Raw genomic sequence first — 21,868 nt, 5'->3', positions numbered from 1 at the left:
TTTGCCATTCATCACGTTGGCTATAGCACTGAACCACAGGCAACCACAATCTTTTCGCCATTCTTCCTTTGTATGGTCGCGAACCATCACCTACCCTCTACACCATTCTTGCGTACCGACCCGACTCATCCGAATGTACGCTCATCGCTGAAGCCATCCAGCGGGCCGACGAATGCCGTCTTCTCACAGTTCGTTTAGAATCGTTGACGAATGGCAGCCAATATCTCGACTTTACGATGACCACAAGCATTGTAACTTTCTTCCAGACTCCCTTGTGTGGCTTTGTGTTGCAGCTGTTTCTGCTGTCCTCTCAACCAAGCTTGTCTCCAAATATAAAGGGACCTAACATATTTTAGCGGAGACATCGCCCATGAATTATATGGTCCAACCTGTCACGCTGCCTACGGACCAACGCTATAGTGAAGCCGTCCACGTAAAGCGCTTGAAGCCGTACTACGACCCTCTGACACTATGTTGACCATGAGTCACAAGGATGGCTGCCTTTTTTCGAAAGGTTCGTGATGTGAAGAGGAGTGCCGGGCGGTGCAGCCACATCACCAGCCTCCGCCGCTGCGCGAACTCAATTTCTGGTTGAAAAGCGCTTCCTGCTGCACTCGTGGTAATATATATATATATATATATATACATATATCTGAGAAATCCACTTCTTCAAGCTACAGTACATGCGCTTGAAGGTGCACTCCTAAATAACATTTTGCAGCTTGTATGACGCGGTATAGATTATGGATCTGGGTCCTCAAAGAGGTAAGTCGTAATGGGATCGCATTTCTCTCGCATTTACCATTAGATTCCCACTGATTCTTTTTACTTTTAAGAATTTTCCTTTGCCAATATCTTACCTTCTTTTTCTCCCACGAGTACTTGGTCAACAATACAGTTTTTATAATCGCTGTACAAAAGTCGGGTCACAAAGGTGTGTCTGGTGTCTGAAAAATAAAAGTTTGAAGGAAATATTTAGCAGAGCTGCTTGGGAAGCCGCTTTTCAAGAACAGTGTCACTGTTAATGTTTTTTTGTCTAAGAAGGTGGAAGGCGTGCAGTCCAAACCCATAATTGAAGTTCATTAAGCTACTATGCATGCTTGCTCATTTAAAAGTGCGGTTACAACAGTATTACGTGAAAGTATGAAACCCTTATGACAGGACGTGATATGGCTCGCAAAATATTAGTCATACTGTGTGCTCGACTTCCGCTTATCAAAGCTTAGGCTAATAATAAAATTGCACGCTTAAGTAAATAAATTCTCCTTTTTCGATACGTGGAAACTTTTCCCGGTTTTTCGAAAAAGAAATCTGCGAATTTTATTTCAAGAATTACCGATAGGAGCATCAAAGGCAGCGTAAGTGTGCTCCCTAGAAACACAGGGAAAGAAGCTTTCATTGGAAATCATAAAATTTGAGAGTTCACTGAACATTTAGGGGGATGGTGGTAGTTAGTGTTCCCCTTATCAGTAATTTGAAATACTTTTAAACCTTATTACTTGCAATTACCTATGGGAATACATCTGTTTCTCTTCCTAAATGTTTCGATGGAAAACACTTATGCTGCTTCTGCAAGGTTCTCGAGCACATCAACGTAACGTTAGAGAGGAAGGAAGGCTCCAAACCTTATCGGCTTTTACACCTGCGAGATGCGGAATAATTTTACTTACCATTATTTATGTGTGAAACAAACGTGTCGGGCCCAGTAAGAACATAGGTGAACCGGAAATCCGTTCTAGAATATAAATAGTAAAATGCATTGAGAGCTGTCGCTATTTAGATGAAGAATTTGTACCTCTGATGATCAAGACAACTCATCATTTCGGCGCCTAATGTCATTTTCTTGTGCTTATTGGGCACGTGTATTGCGATAAATAAGAAAGTATTGTATAAAGCAGCCGGAATATATTGCGCACAAGGTGTATATGCTCTGTGCACGTTATAGAAGAACTATTTCATTAGAAATCCATGTTTTTGGTAATAAATATGAAAAAAATCTTCAGGATTCTGCGACCTTGCAAACTGACGGGCCATCATTTAGCAAGGCTTCATTCTTTAGTCTTCTGAAGCCAACGAACCATTTCCGTCATAAGAGGGGGCCTGATCCCCTAGTTGTCATTGCCGATGCAAATGCCGTGGCCATTGCCGTTGCTTCTGCGGGGCTTTGGTAAACGCAGAAAGCACATTTTCAGAGCGAGAGGGCTAAGCATTCGCCGGCAAGCAGGATAAAATTAGCCAGGAGCAATCAAGTATGAATGACAAAGAAAGCGAATAACCTATTATGAGGAATCCATAAATCAAACAGACAAATCATTAGCACTTGGGAAGTATACTTCTGACATAAGCATGTTTCATGAAGGGGCAGAAATAATTGCTGACTCGGTTTGGTAGGCAGTATTGCAGAGACTGGGGAGAGTCAGCGATGAAGTCACGAAGCTGGACATGATGACGGTACAATGACGACTGTAGTACGAGAGCATCACTACGAAAGAATTCCGGGCAGACAACAGCACGGCATGTTAACGGGTTTACATGCGTGATCCCTTCTCCTTTGGCCTACTCCACGAAGGCCAGGCATTCCATCGCAAGCAGCAGGGATAGGGCCTGCTTCCGTAATTATTTCCGCTCCTGACGCGGGAGCCGGCACGGTGACCCATTGGGAAGAGTTTGATTGCCTCCTCGCCTTCTCCTCGCCCAAACAGGGTATGCACCTAATCTAACGCTAGCACAAGTCCTGTTACTTGAAGGTTCTGAAGTGGAACGCATATTCGGTGTAGCAGCAGCAAGAAGACCTCTCGGAGCATCTCCTGCTGACCGAATATCAAGTACTAGCCCTGCAGGAGGTTAGTTATGCGGCTGGGGTGCTCAGAATCTACGGCTACTTTGGGTACTCCACCATCATATCGGGCTCCCTGGCCTCCTGCTTATTGACCTCTGCCTGGATGCTTTTTATCCGTAAAGTGCCCCGAGCTTTGCTATCTACATGCGCAGCTCTATCCGCCATGCGGCAGTTCCTGTTGCTGAATTGAAAGGTGAATCCATGATGTTTTGTGGGATGGCTATAAGTCTTAGACGCACGGACCCTGCTGGTACCCTCGCTGTCTGTTGGCAGTTACTGGCCATCTACAACAGGACCACCTCTTCTGCCAAGATATGAAGGCACATCCCACAGCCTGGGATAGCCGCAGCATCAGGTCTAGTGGCAATGCCACGGTATCTGCTACCGTTCAGGCCAACCTCTTTATCCTAAACACCCATCAGCTCACCTATGTACGCCCTCATTCTTGCTGCATAAGCCCAGCTATCGGCCTTAGTATAACAACAGGATGTTCTGCTATGCATAGGGCTACCCCCCTGGCAAGGAGAGTTTGCAACCACTTTGCTATCCCGCCACCGCCCTTGTACACTCGGGCACCAAGGTCAAGAACGCGCAAGCTCAGACATTTTGATGCCTACCGGTTGGTCCTCGGCAGCGAATCCAGCGGCAACTTTCTGCGCTTGGTTCACAAGAGTGCAACGAGACCAGTCCTTACCGTACTTACGGTTACATTAACTATGGGCTGCACCACTCCAAGGGCAACGCCGGCCTATGTGGGTCAAACAGCCTAAGTATTGGACTGCCACGGGGCGAATAGATGCCGCCTCTTGACGTCAAGTAAATTTGAGGCGTTGGCAAAGCTAGCAGAGTTTTTAGCCATCTTTCAGGCTGGTTGTGATTTGAGGATGTCGTAACCTTTGCGGTTCCTCCTGGTAGGCCCCACACTACGACAGCGAATCTTGACCGTCGTGATCGCCTTTTCGAACGCCAAGATGAATATCGTAGAAAGTAAAGTGGACCTCGGACTCATGCTTTCTGCTGGTTGCAGAACAACCATCCCGCCTGGACTAAGAGGTACGTAGCGGCCCCATGCGACAAGCCCATCACGCTCCACGAGCTCCTAGCTGGTATCAGAGCTTCAATTGACGCATTGCTCCGTGGTCCTACAGCATCACTTTCCAGATTATACACAGCACGCGGGGAAGGACAGGTTACTTGATTTCTTCCATGCCTAGTGGTCTGGCCACCTTTCATAGGCATCCTAAATGGTCCTAAAGGCGAGAGAATCCGCCAAGGCACTCGCCTGCTACAGACCGGTCTCTTTGATGTCAGCAAACTGTGTGGGGCTTAAATCCGTTGCCCTGGCAGGTCTTGACTGCATCTCAAGAAATGTCGACTTTTTTTCTAGAACAACGGAATGCGTCAGCGCACTCGATTACGAACGTCACTAGTTTAGTTAGAGGCCGCCAGAAGTTCTGGAGAAATGGCACTACTAATACTTGTAGGCCTAGAGAGCGCCTTTGCTTCGTTACTTGCCTCATATGGTCCTTGAGAATTCGCTCAACAACCTTGGGGTCGTGGAGAGTGATGCTTCATCATGTTTTTTTCTTACAGGGCGCTCTTTTCGTTTTCGGGTGGCGATGCGCTCCCCTCGAGTGCTCTATTGCGGAAATCCGCAGGAATAAGTTCTAAGCCCCTTTTTCAACTTATTGCACATGCCCGATGAGAAGCGGCTGGCCTGCGTGTGGATGCGAACCTGCTGCAAGAGAACATCTTGGGTTAAGTGGTCGTAACCGTCTACCACTCTCAGCCTGGGCTTCTGGCTCTTCAACGACCGGAGGCCTCTTGCCTTGGCGTAGCCCTGCTAGCGACAAAGCACCATGACTCATCTCGAGGGGCTTCCAACTGCCACGGCTGGGGCTTTTTTCCTGCCGTGAGCGTTCACAACAAAGGGAAGACAAACGCTCTCGCGAAGGTTCTGCATCGTGCCGGTGCACCCGCCTGCACCACTGGAAAATCCTTTGAATAAAGAAGGCACATGTTGCAGCAGCACCTTGCGCCGGTCTATCCAGGTGATCGCGTCACCACTGAACGGCGCCGCCGTTCTCCGCCATCGTTTCCTCCCGGAGTACCTCTGTGTTTGCTAATCATGGAGGATGGCAACCCAGAAATAAAGAAAGATCCCGGTTTCATCCCCAAAATATACTGCGTGCGGCACGGTAGAGGCGATCGAGCACCTGCTCTGCTTCTGTCCCGCTGATTCCTAGGAGATCGCATCTCTTTGCATTTTTTTTCACCATTCCTGCGGGCTCAGTGTTACAACTTCTGCTCGCCGGCCGACACCCCAACTTTGCCTTGAAATACCTGATTTTAGGTTCCTGGAAGACGTGGGGTGGGTGCGAAAGCTTAAAAGCAATAGCTGCCTTACATTATGAGCAATGTGTGATGCGACCGCGCCAACCAATATTCTCTCTCTTTCTTCTTTATGTCCTCCACAAAGACGTGCTCCTAAAAGGGCTACAGGAAATAGCGCTTGTTTCTCTATACAATCAGACCATCTTTCCCTCCTGCAACTGTAAAATTGTGTGAACTTAATGCATTGCTGAGTCACTCTCAAAGTTGTGTAGAGCAACCAATACTATGCGGCATAGCTCAACAAGGAACGTACAGTAGATTTCGGGCTGCACAAACGCGCCATAACCGTCAGCCCAGGCGCTGGAGACGAGTGACCCAGCATTACTGGCAACCATCGCCTCTAAATATTTATATTCCTGATATGCGACCTAGTCTCGCACGACAACTCGTGCCTCTACAACGTTAGCGTTCGGCGATGTACACGATCCGAAACTCTGTTAGATAGCTTATGCGTTCACGCTTTGCTTTTCTTCTCGGGGATCCGCCGGGCCACCGCCCAATACTCACGCTAGCAACAGAAAGCTACTCACTTCAAAACACTTTTAAAGCGATAGCTTTCTTTGAATACTAAACTCTGTTTCGATGGTTTCACAGCTCACCTGACACGGAAGAATATTCACAGGCAGGACTGCAGAACTGGTATTAGCTGTACACCACGCCAAGATCGCGCACACCTACTGCAACGCAAATGGCGTTCCTTTGACAAACACGAAATACTACACTGGAACAGTGGCAAACTGGCACATAAATGCAAGTTGCAAAAGGAGCACTTTACAACGAGAAAAGTATTGAAATAAAGCTTGTCCCAGTGTCAGTTGAACGCAGGTGACGAGAAACGGAATACATTAGCAGGTGTGTCGTCACGTTGCATTGAGACTATCTGCTGAGTTTACTCTAACAAGTCAATACCTCACCTAAGTCAAACGTCTCATTCAAGTGAGTGCATATACACAAAGTGGGATCATGTGGTGCGTACAAGTGGAGAAAAGGTGGCAACATAGGCTCACAACCTTTGACCACTTGTACGCATCACAAGATCCCATTCTGCGTATATTTATTCAGTTGTTTGAAAAAAGACACAAGCCTGCGCGGTCACGCTTCATAGTCGCACCGTAAGGTCGAGAATCATCCCCATAAGAGTTTCATTTTCAGCACCACGCGCTACAGGGCCTTCGCGGCACAATCTCTTCGTGTCGTTTCCGCGATAACAATCTGAACAGTCCCCGTGGCATGGACGGCGAGCTGCGGCTTGCCCCGCTCTCTGCGGAGCGATCTTTCTCTGCCCGATGTTGCCTGTTGCAGCCGCCTCCGTAGTTCCACGATTCACTTCTTCCACAGCGGTTCGTGCCTTGCGAGGAGGCGCCGCAACGTTTACCAAAAAGTAAACAAAGGTAGATATACCACCTGCACATTAATCACATCACTTGAGCAGCGGCACGGTACGCTGCTATTGTTCTTGATGATGATGATAATCCTGGTTTACTCTTATTCGTTTCGATACGGGGTGGCGATAAATAGACGCCTTTGTGTTTAAATTAATCAGGCATGCCCTACGTGCTTTTAATTACATCAATATTTACACATCTCCATAGTCCTGTTTTTCTTTCTTCAATTTTTCTCTGTCTTCCTTGTACCGCTACCTGTGCAATAGCTACATGTGCCACATGGTGTAAATGTGCAACTGCAATGCATATTAAGAACTCGAAAAGCTGGAAAATGCTTTTAAAAACAAACTTGATAACTTTCTTGACAAGATAACGACAACTGTTGTTTCCAAGTTGGATTCCCAGCCTTTCTTCATCATTAAATGTCTGAAGGAAGAGATAGAAGAACTAACAAGCAGTCTTGATTCTCTGAACAATACTATTGAATCCCTCAGATCTCAAAAGGAAGAGCTAACTGCAATGAACAAATTCCTGATTACGCACAACCAATCCTTGGAAAGACGAATTTATGATATGGAACAGTACTCAGAAAAAACAACCTGGAATTCATAGGAGTTTCGTCTACTCAGGGTGAAGACTGCATGAATATTCGTCAAGCTATTGCCTCTAAAATACATTGTCCTGTTTCTGCTAATGATATCGTTGTCATTTGTCATGTTTCGTCTGCTTCTGACACAAAGCACTTGTTTGTCCAATTTCATTCTCGAGCCTTGAAAAGTGAGTTCATAGTCAAAGCCCGAAAGGCACGCCTTAACGCTAATGACATTGGATTCAGCAAAACATGAAGCAAACTAGTTTTCGTGAATGGCCACCTCCCTCCTCATAATAAGCGATTATTTAGTATTCAATTATTGATCACTTTGGGCAGATGACTGCGTTAAGGCGAAGCAATCTACTGATAGCCAAGTTTTTCGCATAAGGAGCGACTCGGACCTGGCGATTTTTGCTTAAATGGAATAGGGTTTCTTTTTTCTTGCTTGTTTTTCGATTCGTCGTATTCTGATCTGACCTGATGTCGTACGTTTCCGTTAACGATGTCCCATCCTACTTTTCGCATAACTATCATTGAGCGATTCATTTCAGTTTACGAAGTCTTCGAAAGCATTTTCACAATTATCAGATACTACTGTTTTCTTGTCTTCATTCCTGCTTACTTATATGTGTTTCTGACACATGACTAAGTAATTGCAATAAAAATCTTTATGGTTTTCCATCATACAATTCCGAATATTGCAATCGCATTTCATCCCGACATGGTGGCTCCACCATGTTTATTCGGTCCGACATCAGATTAAAGCGTAGGCTTTACCTTCACTTAAATATATGTGATTGCGAGTCCGTGTAGATTGAGGTTGACCACTCTGTAACTGGCAGTGATAATGACATTGTTTTTGGTACCATTTATCGATTCCCACATTCATGAATTCCTACATTGTGTGAAGCACTCGACATTATTCTTGACATTATTTCGAGGGAAAAAAGTCTGGTGTCATTTTGGGCGACATTACTATTAATTTACTTGATGCTTCCTCCTTTTATTTCACTCAGTATGTCCGCAGTTTTCAAGGTTATGGCCTGAATCTTTACTATCCCTTCCCACTCGCTGCACTAATGATAGTTTGGGAACCCTTATTGACCATGCGCTTTCGAACTTTCTTCATACTCCCTTCGCGTTATTTCTTCAAAGCAATATTACAGATCATTACCCAGTTGCCCTTTGCTTTGAGAGCAGTCCTCGCATTGATAGCGTGAACTTTATTAAGAATATGTTTGATCGCGACGAATTTGAAGAAATAGTATTTAGTTATGATTGGTATTGCGCCACTTCAATGAGTAATGCTGAATCAGTATACACGGCTTTCATCTCTATAATATCCAATGGCGATTCTTCATCGATGACTAGTGTACAGTGCCAAAAACGTTATCCTTGCCCTAGAAACCCATGGTTGACAGGGGGATAATAGCCTGCTTAAAAAGACAACCTATTTAAAAAAACCAACGGTTTAATGTAAATCTACTCGATCGTTACAAGCAGTATAGTAACATAAGGAATGTACTAATGAAGGATGCCAAAAAGCGCTATTACCAAAACGAAATAATTGCACTGGCTGAGACCAAAAACAATGATGCTTGATCAATTCATTTCTCAATAAAACCATTTTTCCGCCTGTAGTCCACATTGATCATGAGCAATCAGTAATATCTAACCCATTAGATGTCGCTAACGCAATTAGTGACTACTTCTCCTCTCCCATACCTGTTCCATATTGGACGCATGACAAACTTGATCATTGTGTTCACTCATTTTTTTTCTTCTTCCTGCTACCCCATACAAATTAAGGAGAGCATTTACTTGTATAAAGTCCTCTAGCGCGAATATCGATAATATTGCTGCTAACCATGCGTAATTGATTGCTAATGAAAGTGCGGATGTGCTCACTTACATATTCAATCTAATTTTTGCATCTAGTGTATTTCCCCTAGAGTTAAAGACGATAAATGAGTTAAAGAGTTGAAGATGAGCGTTTAAAAAGTGTGACAAATGCTTAATTTCTGGTTATAGGCCGATATCCATTCGGCCGTTTTTTAGCAAAGTATTGAAGAAGTAATCCATGTTCGCATGTCTGACTACCTTACGGAATTTAACCTATTTCATCCGAGCCAATTTGGATTTGGACAAGGATCTTCGACTAACCTAGTTCTAATTTACTTTAGAGAAAAATGTAAACTATAAATTGACGAGGGTAACTTCGTTGGTTCGGTTTTCTTAAACTTTACTAAAGCGTTTGATACACTTAATTATCAGGAGGAGGAGGAGCAGGAGGAGGAGGAGGAGGAGTAAACTCTATTTTTGCACAGCAGATCTGAGACCTAGGCCTCTCTACCTAGATGACGGCCTCGAGCCCTTGTGCCCTGGCAGCATCTTCGGCCTGTTGGATTGCCTTAAGTTGGTCTTCCGGTGCACAGCTGAGCAACATATTCTCTGCTGCTCTCTGGTCTTGTTTATATTATTCTGTGTGGCTGTCCGAGGGCAAGCCCTAACCATATGTTGTAGGTCCGCCCTTTCTTTATCGAATCTACATCTATCCGCCTAAAGGTCAGGGTAGTAGCGGTGGTAGGCCACCGGCTTCGGATATGTATCTGTTTGTAGGGGGCGCCATGCCGTCGGTTGCCGTCTACTCAGCGAGGAGTGTGCCGGGGGAAATGGACCCTTCGCCAACCGTAGTGTTTGGTGATCTTTTTAGAGCTGGTAATCCGCGGTCTCTCTCCGTTCCCAGTATTTGTGGCCTGTTATCTGCTAGGCCCATCAGTTCTCGAGCCAGGTTGTGCGCAATTTAGTTCCCGGGAAGGGAGGAGTGTGCGGGTGCCCATATAATGCGAATGTCGCAATCTTCAAGAACGTTGTATAAAATTCTCAGTGCTTCCGGCGAGATTCTTCCTTTCGCATAGTTCTTAACGGCTCTCTTGGAGTCCCTTACTACAATATTAGCTTCCGTGGAGGCTATTGCCAGTGCTAAGGCAGCGTTCTCCGCCTCCTTCCCTGCCTTTACCGTGCCACTAACTCTGAAGTCACCCTCTAGACTCGTACCAACCATCGACATACTCCATCTCTTTCCGTACTCCGCCGTGTCCGCAGATACCACGTACCTGGCACTACGGGATATTTTGTGGAGAGCTCTCGCTCTTGTGTTTCTTTGATATTTGTGAAACTCCGGGTGCGTGGTTCTGGAGACTGGGGGTACTAATAGATGGTCCCTTATTTTCGTTAGGATGTCTCTCCGCCCTCCGTGCTGTGCCTTGTAGGTTATTCCCATGTCATCTAAGATGTGTCTCCACATCAAACTCTGTGTAAGACTTTCATACTCCGCTACTCTATGGGCCTGAATGAGTTCATCTAGTGTGCTTTGCACGCTGAGCGCCAAGAATTTCTCGTTCGACGTATTTGCCAGAAGTGCCAAGGCTTGCTTATACGCCCTTCTAATAATGCGTTTCATCTTGGTTTTCTCGGCAGTGCAGAGCTTGATGTAGGGGACCACATACACAATACGACTGATTACAAATTCTATTAATCAGATGAGATTGTGCTCTTTCATGCCATAGTGCCTATTGAATATCCGCTTTATTAGTCTGATTGTTTTTGAACACTATTATCAAGTAGTCTAATGGTTCCTCCGTTATGGCCGTTTTCGGATATGCGCACTCACAGTATTCTCAGGCTCTCCGCTACCGGTATCTTGGTGCCTGCTAGCGTGCCTTGGTCCTTGGTGTCTAGAGTTTTCTCATCCGCATCTACCATCTGATGTTTCAGTTTGAGCGTATTATCCTGCGTCGGTAACTTGGGTCGAAATCCAACCATGGTATGTGGGTAAAGTTTTCCATCATCCATGTACCTCGAGAGGCCTGTGAGCACCACATGTTCAAAGAGCTTACCGACGCAGGATGTTAGCAATATGGACCTTAAGTTCGTCAGTTGTGGTTTCTTTCCAGGCTTCCATATAAAAATGAGTTCGGGTGACTTGGAATGCCACCGTGCTCCCAGCTGTTATTCATGTAGTCCTTGAGAGCTCGGATGGATACAGTGTTTTGTCGCTTATCCCATCAGGTCCTGGTGCAGATTTCAGGTTGAGCCTGGAAAGTTCATATCTGACTTCTGCCTCCGTAATAGGAGTATCAAGATCACGATTTTCGTTAACTAGGAAATCCGGGAGTCGTTCTATATCCGCATCTCCAACGTTCATTTTTGGAGCTCTCGAAAGGCTCTTCTTCTATACCGTCTTAGCTGTGTATAACTTTCTGTAGATTGTGTCTTTGTATGGTTTCTGTACTGCTAGGGTCCAAGAGGCATCAGAGAATGCTCTAGGTCTTAGACATTCCTATGTGCCCTTTCATCAAGTCACACGTGGCTTCCCACTTTTGTTGGGTTAACCCATTTACATATATTACAATTTCCTTCTTTTATTCCACAATTCTCTTCCAAAATTACCGATTATGTTTTCGCCATTTCCATCTTTTCAGTATGCTACGTTTCGCTTCCCACATGCGCAATAATCTTCTATCCAACTCCTCTATCCCTGCCTACTCTGGAACAGTTTGGTAGCTCGTTTAATGCTTTCTTGTAGTTTCTCTGCCCAATTTTCAATGTCCGTTATAGTGTCTTCCACATCTTCTTGTCGGATTTTGCGGAAAGAGTCCCATTTTACAAGTTTCAATTCTCTACCCCTCTTTTTCCTTGGGCCTGCTTGTACCGTTGTGACGACGATGTAGTGGACACTACCTAAGCTTTCCTGCATGTTTATCCATTGACAGTTTGCTACATTCTTCGTAAATGTGAGATCTGGTTTCGTGTCGTAGGTTACACTGTTTCCTATTTTGGTGCGTGCCTGAGGGTCAGTTATCACCGTTAGTCCTTCGTGTTGAGCGTCTGCCCATAGACTTCGGCCCTTAATGTTTTCTGTGCGGTATGCACAAGCCGCGTGTGGCGCGTTAAAATCGGCGACCACGACTAGCACCTGTTTTGCGCTACGCTCAAGACTTTGCGGAAGGGTGGGCTGAATTTGGGCTTGCGTCAGGGTGGACTGTATATGTTAGAAATAAATAGACATCTCTCTTCTTTACGGCAGGCGATTATTTCAATCAGGATGTGGTCTATGCCGCGCATACCGGCGTCGTGCTTGACAGCCGAGAGCTTTCTGTGTATCAATGTCGTGACAGTTGCCTTCTCGTCGCGATAATTTTTCATCCCCCCGGTCTCCTGCACGGCGATATGTGGCTTCTCCTTACTTGTTACGAACTGCTGCAGGTTTGCTCGCTTACGACAATAACCGCGGCACCTCCATTGCCAAATGACGTATTGGTTATGCGGCGCCATGTTGATTTATCTATGTTTCCCGGTGGCTTTGCTATTTTCTGCCGCATTCGTTACGCTATACGCCTTGCTTTTAACCGGTCCTGCGCCTGCCGGCCGAATATCCTTTGGTGTGCTTTCTAATGCCACTACTCTATTCACTAATCCATCGAATCGATGTTTAATCTCTACATACATCTTTGTGATTTGTTGCTGTAACGCATCGAACATTCCTCTGAATATTCCCATAACCTTGCTGATTGCGAAGACCCTCTTTCCTTCAACCTTTTCTCGCGCCCTCTTTTTGTGTGGTCGTGATTCCCCGTACGCCTGTATGGAAATGTGTATTGGAGCTCGACTAGGCGTCGACGTCGTACTGGCGGAGGTGTGTTGCCATTCTTTTATTGTTGCTAAAGCTTCCCGTTTTCTGCCCTAACCTGCTTGATCCCCTCTTGAAGCATAGCGTTCTCTCGGGTAATCTGTTCTAACATGTTTCTAATCTGTGTCATTTCCTGTTCTAAGGCGGACCCCTTAACTTTAGGCGATTGAGTAACAGTGCCGGAGACCGCGCTTGCCCAGCTCACCCCTGCTTTGCTCCCGTCTCCCCCTCGATTAGTACTCGAACCGGACCTTTATCTTGATCTGGTCCACAATCTGGTCCTGTACCTACACCTGGAGCATCCGCCACCGGCTTCCCCGGGCAGTCTCGGGAAGGAACCGGAGCGCCCTCTTCCATAGTTTTTCCTGCTTGTTTCTTCTTTGTTGGTTGAGGGCTGCTTGCTCGCTACAGTCTTTGGTTGTTGTTGTTGCTCTCTCTGGTGTCTTTGTAGTTGTGGTAGTAGTACTCTTCCTCTTCGCCTTCTTCTTCTTCCCTCCTCCGTCGCTCCCAGTGGCGTCTCCTGAGTAGGTACGGTATCCTGTATCTTCCCTTGCACTTCTCTCCCGTAAGGTGGTCTTTGCCGCACAGTGGACACTCGGCGTCGCAGTTGATCATGACACTTAATCATGGCATCATGTTTCTAAACTTGCATCTTATGGCATTTCTGGCACTTCTCTTAATCTTTTCCGCAGTTACTTATCTGATCTTGAGCAAAAAATATCCATCTCCGGCGTCTATTCCACTAAAAAGATATTGAACATTGGCGTTCCGCAAGGCTCAATGCTAGACCTTGTCTTATTTCTGCTATATATTAAGGACCTTCCAAGGGTCTAACCACATTATCAGAATTCATCTTATATGCCGACGACACGACTCCCTTGTGCTCGAGTAATTCTAAAAGCAACCTTATAATATCATTTATTGCAGAACCTATAAACGTTAGTGCATGGTGCGCTGAAAATGAGCTTTTGGTAAATCCCTCCAAAAGTAAGTTCTTCATTTTCAATTTCCGGCCAGTAAATAACGCGCAAGTTATGCCGCTCTTTATAAGCAAACATCCATTCATCTATGAGATCATTGTTCCTTCCTTCATATCAAGCTTGATTCTAGCTTAACATTAAATTTTCGTATTAATGAAGTGCAGCGGATTACATCTTATGGTGTCAGGGTATTATTCAAAGCTAGATGTTACCCAGACTTTACTTTGATCACCTTATATTACGCATTCATTCACAGTCATCTAAATTATTGCATTGCATCCTGGGTAGAAACACTTCATTACCACTTCTCTTCCCTCAACATGTGCAGAATCAGGCCATTCGCATTTTTACGTGAAGCAACTGACGTACACGTCTTACTGATATGTATCGGGAACTGCACATACTGAATATTGGCAAACTAAGGAAATTTAATGTCTGCACATCTGCTTATCAAACAGTTAAAGACCAAAGCCCTCTAAGATTGTTCTTATCCAGCATCTTACTAAATCAAATATAACGCTTTTTTCCTGCAATTGCAATTTTATACTCCCTAAGATACGAACTAACTCTGGTTCTCAAAGAGTTGCATTTGTTTTATTCATACTTCGGGATTTTTTGCCTTAGAACATTAAGTGTGTCTATTCTATATTGTCATTTAAACATCACCTTCGCAATTTCAAGGCTAAAGTTGTTTTGAATATTGTTTAAGTCGTTTCCTACTTCAGCTTATGCCTTAAGAGGAAGCTTTAGCTCGGACCCAACTCCGACGCGGCCTATTCAAATGCATGTAAAAACTCAAAAATGTTTTTCTGAGATAACCTCTGGACCGATCTTAATGAAATTTGTTGCATTTGAGAGAGCAAGTTCAATTTTAGTGACTGTTCGTCACGGAATTTCAATTTAGGTCCTGAATTTTGTTACAACAATTTTCAAAATTCGAAAGTTTGAAAAAAATAGAAGCACGAAGTTTACAGATTCATAGCTCTTCATAAAAAACAGATATCTTGGTTCTGTAAGCGGGATCCATTAGATCATTGAAAGCGGACAATTTCGATACGTAGTTTTATATCTTATGTGAATTTGTTACGTTGTTTACAAGGGTTCCGCAAAAGCTATATTTCCATATTACGAAATTTTTTGACATTCATGTGTAACATATCAGTTTTGTCCGCTTTAGATGTACTATTATATGCAATTCACGGAATTGTATTATCAGTTTTCGTTGCTGAGTTACGGAGTAGTACACTTCATAGTTTCGTTTTCTGAAAATTTGCGATTTCGGGCAAATTTTTAATAAAAAATTGACAGCCTAAATTTAAAATCCGAAACCAACAGCCACTAGATTTTAAGCTTTTGTTTTAAATACAGCAAACCTTTTCAAATTTGGTGCGGTGGTTGACGAGAAAAACGAATTCTGCTTTTACGTGTATTTAGATAGGAGCACCCGAGCTAAAGCTTCCTCTTAACACTATCGTTTTATACTCTCCATTGTATTATTGTTTTGTCTCAATATACATTTGTATTTGAAATCTTGTAATTTCATATTCCGCTGCTTTTTTTGCTGTTAAGTAGTATTTGTGTTCTTTTTAACATCGCAAAAGGTGCCACTACAGTGCTTTCACTATGGTACCTTTTTCTGTACTAAATATGTAAACGTTTGTATCTGCAATAAACTTCAAACTTCAAAGGGCACACGTATAGACACTACGCGGCGCGCATTTCACGTCGCAACACATTATAGATGAAGCTGTTCAGGGTGATATGTGCTGGACAAGTTTTGAAGTCAGGGAAACTCACAGTAAAGTTAAGTATGAAGAACGAGTGAGCCATATGAAAGAAAGTAAACGGGCTTGGAGAGTGTTCAGGTATTTGTACAGGAATAAGATGGATTCGCAGTCGGAGAAAAGAACTAGCATGCTTACCACCAAGTATGCGGCCTGTATGGTGAGCAACACAGCAACAAAGAACGTCATGCGGAAGGCCAGAGAGGCTGAGATATTCTTATGGGTGGCGTGAATGGAAAATAAACCTGCCATAAGTAGCTACTTAAGAGAAAAAAAAACGAAATCAGGTAAGAAACAATTCGTGATATCTCAAAGGGAAGCTCACTATTTTTCAGAGCAGGATCAGGAAGCCTTATAACACGCACTTTCAAAGCGAGATATACGAAGAAACAAGAATGATATGCTTGCTGGGGTAAGGATAGGAAAACGATGGAGCATGTTGTCTTAGAATCTGAAGATATCTGCCCAGTGGTCGACTGAGGAATCACTGGCCTCCTTGAAGCTCTTGGGTTCCGTGAGAGCAAGGGGAAAGTAAACAAGTCCGAAATAGAGATTAGTAAGAGTTGATTGGAAGATTGGTGGATGAAAAGTAGGCGAAAGGGAAAAACAGAGGAGTACAAAAACAAAGTTCACAACAGGGCTTCAGAAACTTTGGTTATAGGCAATTCATCATGCTTTTTCTTGTCTTTCTTAACATAGGTAGGACCTCAGGCGATAAATTAAGAGCTTTTTGGAGCAATACGCCGCCTCGTTTTAAAGGGGACACTCACAACAACAATCAATCAATCCATGGAAGTGGCAAGATACGATGCAACATAATCGTGGTGATAATGTTGAGTATTTGGCATGCCTTCTGAAACGCAGCGGTGACAAAGTCACCTTTGCAGCGTGATTTATTAAGGTACACAATATATAATTTTCAAGTGCCCTTGTGTACATCTCCACAAATTGTTTTTCTTCCTTGAGCCTTCTTTAACTGCTTTACACCGCTACCTGTGGACCTGCAAAAGGCGTTCTACCTGGTGTAATGCTATGTATCTTCAATGAAAATTTCCATGATTCAATGCTACGCGGTGCCCATGTCCCATCGTGTTTATCCTCACGTGTTGTGACGCACTTATAGGGTATATTGTAGCGTGAGCTACACTGGGGCGACGTTGAGCAGTATCGCGTGGCTCCTGGAGAGCCGTGCTGCACATGCGCGAGGAGTAGTGACGTGACACAGCGAGCAGCTGGCGCGCCGGAGCCACCGCCGCCGCGCGCTCCTCGCCAGTCTGCGCATTACAGAGGAATGACGTCATAGCCGCGGCAGACGCACTAGCGCCGGCGCGTGCCCGGCTGTGCGCCTCCGTTGCGTAGTAGCCAAGTCTCACGCTGTGCCGGAGCCGCTTGATAGCGCCTCTCAATTTGTGCGCATGCGCAGAGGTATCAGTGCGGGTGTACATATAGCGGGGTCTTTGCTAGTGGGGCATAGCCATGGAAAATGAGAGCGAAATTGCTGCTCAGCTGCGCAGAAGAGCGGAGAAGCTTAACTCATCGGATCCCGAAGTATTGCCTGGCAATTACCGGTTGACCGTAAGAAGAACGAACAGAAGAAGGCTAAACGTGCAGCGGAGACACCGGAGCAAAGGGAGGAACGTGTTACCAGACTGACCACCGAGTCGTCTTTATGGCACTACAGAAGCAACCAGACGTTGAGCAAAAATAAATATGCATGTGTCACATCATTGTCATTGAAGCAGCAGTAAGCATAATAATGAAGCTTGTCCTAGACAACCAGGAAAGCTAAGAATAACCAGCTGGATATACCAGCTGACGCTACGTATATGCTGGCATAGCCGAGCTAAGCCACTGCTAGCTTTTTCCACTCCCTGCTAGCAGGCCTTGGCGTTCGGAAACACTCCCCGTGACAACTTCGTTAAATTCGAGGGGCTGCTTTGTGTCACGATTAACGAACTGTCCAGATACCGATCTACGTGTGTTGAGACCATATATCACGCTTTCAGATATTATAGGGATGCTGTATTTTTTGTACATCCTACTACGGACGCTTAGAAAAGATATTCACCTCACTTCATCTTGAATTAGTTTTATACAGTTTAGGGTTACGGACGACCGTTCCTAAAAGCACTGGGTTTATAGAGCCTGTGGAGATGTAGAATGTGTGATCGCCACGCCGAAAGCGTGCGATCTTCAACATCCTTCTTTCGCGAAAGTGGAGCTCATGTGAGAAGTGTGCACGCCGCTCAGAAACTTCCGCCAGACTGGATGCACTTGGTGGACGCATGTGTGTGTGTGCTCGAGTTTTGAGTATGTAGCTGTAACATATATTGTGCAGAAAAGGATTGGCTCGACATAGTGGATTTCGACAGCGCTTTCTAGTAGCTCGTCCTCTTCAGCGCTTTTGATCGTAAATGCGGCTCGTATTGGAAATCTATGCCCTGCTCTGACGGTCGGTCCCAAACGTCAGCGACTAATAGACGCCTTTGCTTCAGCGTACAACGTCCATCCTGGATCTACGATCCCGTTTCAGATGCTTCTCAGCAAACCCTTCCTCCTCCATCCTAGCATATGCTTTCTCTGTCTATCATATGCTCTTAGGCGCTTCGTCACAAGGACCCTGCCATCTTCAGTGGCGCTGGATTGGCGTGGCTCAGAGGTAATGTAGTTGATTCCCACGCAGCCGGACCGGGTTTATTAAGAAAAAGAAGCGGTTTATTATTATGAAGAAGCAGAAGCGGTTTATTAAGAAAAGCGCCGTACTGCCAAGCGAGAAGCGATGTCTCACCGCCAAGCTTATCCGGAACACCGCGCCGAATCAGCGGCTCAGAAGAGGCGACGCCGAATCGTGGATCCCTAGTTTCTGCTCAGGGAACGCGAGAGTCGGCTCCTGAATGCTCGACGTCGCGGCGAAAGCAATCTCGGCCTGCGAATGCTCGAAAATTTCTAGCGTCAAGCTCACCTACACAACAACTTCCTAAAACCTCGCATAACCTTGCAAAATCTAGTAAGAACTTAGCCAAGCCTACCATAATCTGGAAAAACATAGAAACGACTTAGCCAATCCAAGCAACAATTTAGCAAAACCTAGCATAACCACGCAAAACCTACAGACAACTTAAGCAAATCACGTAAAAGCAAGGTGATCAGAAACTCCGCTGTTGACTAATGCCTTGCGCCACATGTGCAAGCTGCGCACCTTGTTTTTCTATGAATTTCACTTTCTATTGAAGGATACCACTTCGTTACTCGTCTCTTCCTTAAAGATCAGAGTTCGCGTTTTCTCTGTACAAAACTTCAGGCCTAGGATGGTCGCTACATTGCCACTCGTATTCGCAAGTGTCTCTAAATTCCTTGCATTATTCGATGAAAGCACTAGGTCGTCTACATAAGTCATCATAAGAAACTTCTGTTGCAACTTTTGCCTTAATGGATGTAGAATAGATGGAAACCTAATTCACCACCTTGAAGTCGTCTTCCTCCGCCTTTAATATAGAGCTTGAACAACAATGAAGACAGTGGGAATTCTCACTTCAATCCTGCATGAACTTTCACAACGTCATTGCATTTCCGGCCTTCACATACTCCTTTTACTCGGTTTCCCTTGCTAGATACCTCCCTCAACAGGCCAATTCTGGGTTATTGCAATGCCTTTGACATCTGTTGCTAGAAAGATATTACCCTCTGAGCAGCTGCCCGGCCTTTACCCATTTCCCCACTATATCATTTTTTCAACCACTTCGATAGCTCTAATTTTATGGCTCTAATATCCGGGTCCACGAGCTCGCCCGGCGTGAAATGCGGCGAGAATTGTAAATTCTGCCGTCGCAACCATTGGCGACGGCGCAACCAAAAAAGCCTACCTTGTATGTTTCCTTCGAGCTGCGTTGCCACAAGAGACCTTACATACGACCACGCTTCTAATTTCGGCTACGCATCACCATTGTCATGCAATACATCACTCCCACTTCAAAGGATGCTACAATGTTTGGTTATGGATCTACATTGCTAATCTTGGCTTATATTTCGGAACCCTTCTACTTGCGTTAACAGCTTCGCTAAAAAACGACGGGCAAGTCAAGTGGACAACGCTGATAACGATCATGTAATTTGATGTCTCCGCAAAGTGCAAGGCACTTTGCAGTAGTACACAACGTGCTACAAAGCGTCAGGTGCTTCCTTTACAGGAATGAGAGCTTTCTTGAATATCATGCAAGCATTGCGCTTCTTCTTTATATGGACTCGATAATAAACGTCAATGTGTTTTTTTACAGCAAATCTATTCCTATTGTACCGCGGATGTGCCCCACAGACAAAAGAAAGGATTAGAGCAGTGGTTTTATACAGCTGCTTACTCTGTTTGTACGGCTAGTATCGGAGTCTATTTGGTTTTTTAGGTTTTTGTATTCGTGTGTTTTCCTTTCATGTATACTTTACTTTGCGTGCCCCTTTTTTCATGGCAATTCTTCGCGATTCCGTGAGTAATCCTTTAACTTTCTGCAATGCAAATAGATGTAGGAGAAGAGTACCGTTCTATACATTAGTGCTGGAACTGTCTCGATGAATCACTTCAGAACTATAAGATTACTGCCCTCGCGCTAAATATGCCTCGGCACCCCAGTTTTGGGCATGCTAATGATGCGAATGATCATGGTGATCGCCAAAGATGCAAAATAAGTTGACAGTTACAGATATCACCTTCTGTTCCAAATAAAATATACAGATAAAAGTTGACGTCTCTGTCAACATACATACGGGAGAAGCTTGCATTTTTATAATATGGTTGCAACACTTACGCTTGGAGAAAAATTGGTTTTTTCAATTAAGTTGGCACCTAATACTTATTGTCTTACGGTAACGGCCATATCATTCAATCGTGAATTTTACGACGAATCAGCGTCCTGCTCCGTCTTCACCGCTCAGCAAAAATAAGAATGAAGAGTTGTGCGCTATACACAATATTTGATTACCATAGACTCTTTGAGTATCTCTGCATATGCAGCGAACCATTTAGGCTAATACGAGAAAGAAGCCTCGTAATCATGGAGAAGGCCAGATTGTAAGGTGGCCTGCGATCCCTGGTAAAGCCAGGCAGCCTTTTCGCACCGCGCATCCTTTGCTTCCATTTCGGGCGCCATGAAACCCTTTTGGAGAATTCTTGTGGTAGGCCGTCCCTCAACGATGCTTTAGGATTTATTATTGTAAAGGGGCCCAGCAAGGCAACATTTTCTTGTAGAGCGCTTTTGCGCTTAGGGCTGCTTGCCCTTAAATACGAGGTTAATCTGGTCCTGTGTTCAATGTATTGCTACTTGCATATAGTTCTATACAAGTTGTTTTATTGCATAATGTATGATCAGAGGCGCTTGAACGACCTTATAATCCGGACGATTTTAGGTACGGATGCTATGTGCCAGTGACTCAATAAGGGTACTATGATGAATCAGCAAGTGATACGTACCCCGAATATAGTGATATAATTTTCAAGACCACAGACTCCTGTCTTGCAAACTAGCTTTAGAAAATTCAGTTGTACCAGCCTATGGACGATATAAAGGCACATTTTTAGCTATAAAAATGAAGAGAAATTAGGCGTCGCAAGTTCAACATGCACAAAAAGTGAGCCGTTTTGTTGTGCCTCTTTTCGTCGAAGGTGCTTAGCCAGTTTAAAAGGTATCTCATGTAATTTTTCTGTGATTTCGAACGGGACCTATTTGAACTAAAGAACAACTACAAAACATAAATGACATTTTTTTCTGCTTTTACTCTAATGCTGAATAATCTGGGTGCCTGGCTTCATCAGATAAAATCTGCAAGAACTTTTCGCTTTTTGAAGGTTTATAAAGGTTCATAAGCGAGTAAAAAGTGATTGCAGTGTAATATTGCACTCACCGTTCTGAACTGTTGGGGGATTTCACGTGCCAGGTGTATATTACTTCTCCGGCATCCTCGTCAATGGATGTGAGGTCAGCAGTTAGGCACCTCAATGGCGGTACGTCAATGCTTGCCAAAGCCAGCACCAGGTTCGGCAGGTTGGTACCACCCTGCAAATTGAATAAAGTTGAAAGATGCCATCTTAAGCATGCCAAGTCAAAGCGATGTAAAATCCGGTGCCCGTATTCACAAGAACCGTCTAACGTTAAGTCTCTGTATTGCAGCCAATCGCGATGTTGGCCACAATAGCTATGAAAGCAGCCCTTCATTG

The 21,868-nt window shown here is 44.6% G+C and overlaps 1 long non-coding RNA gene across 1 annotated transcript; it reads right to left on the bottom strand.

Moving 5' to 3' along the window:
- Positions 1-871: 871 nt before the first annotated feature.
- LOC142584177 (uncharacterized) lies at positions 872-21,687 on the bottom strand. Its single transcript, XR_012828717.1, has 3 exons — positions 21,556-21,687; positions 1,671-1,735; positions 872-947 (listed from the first exon to the last, which is right to left on the bottom strand). It is a non-coding gene; the product is annotated as an uncharacterized LOC142584177 (long non-coding RNA).
- Positions 21,688-21,868: the final 181 nt, after the last annotated feature.

This window comes from Dermacentor variabilis, chromosome 6 (genome assembly GCF_050947875.1).
Source record: "Dermacentor variabilis isolate Ectoservices chromosome 6, ASM5094787v1, whole genome shotgun sequence".
NCBI lineage: Eukaryota > Metazoa > Arthropoda > Arachnida > Ixodida > Ixodidae > Dermacentor > Dermacentor variabilis.
This window is presented reverse-complemented; position numbering and strand designations above follow the sequence as displayed.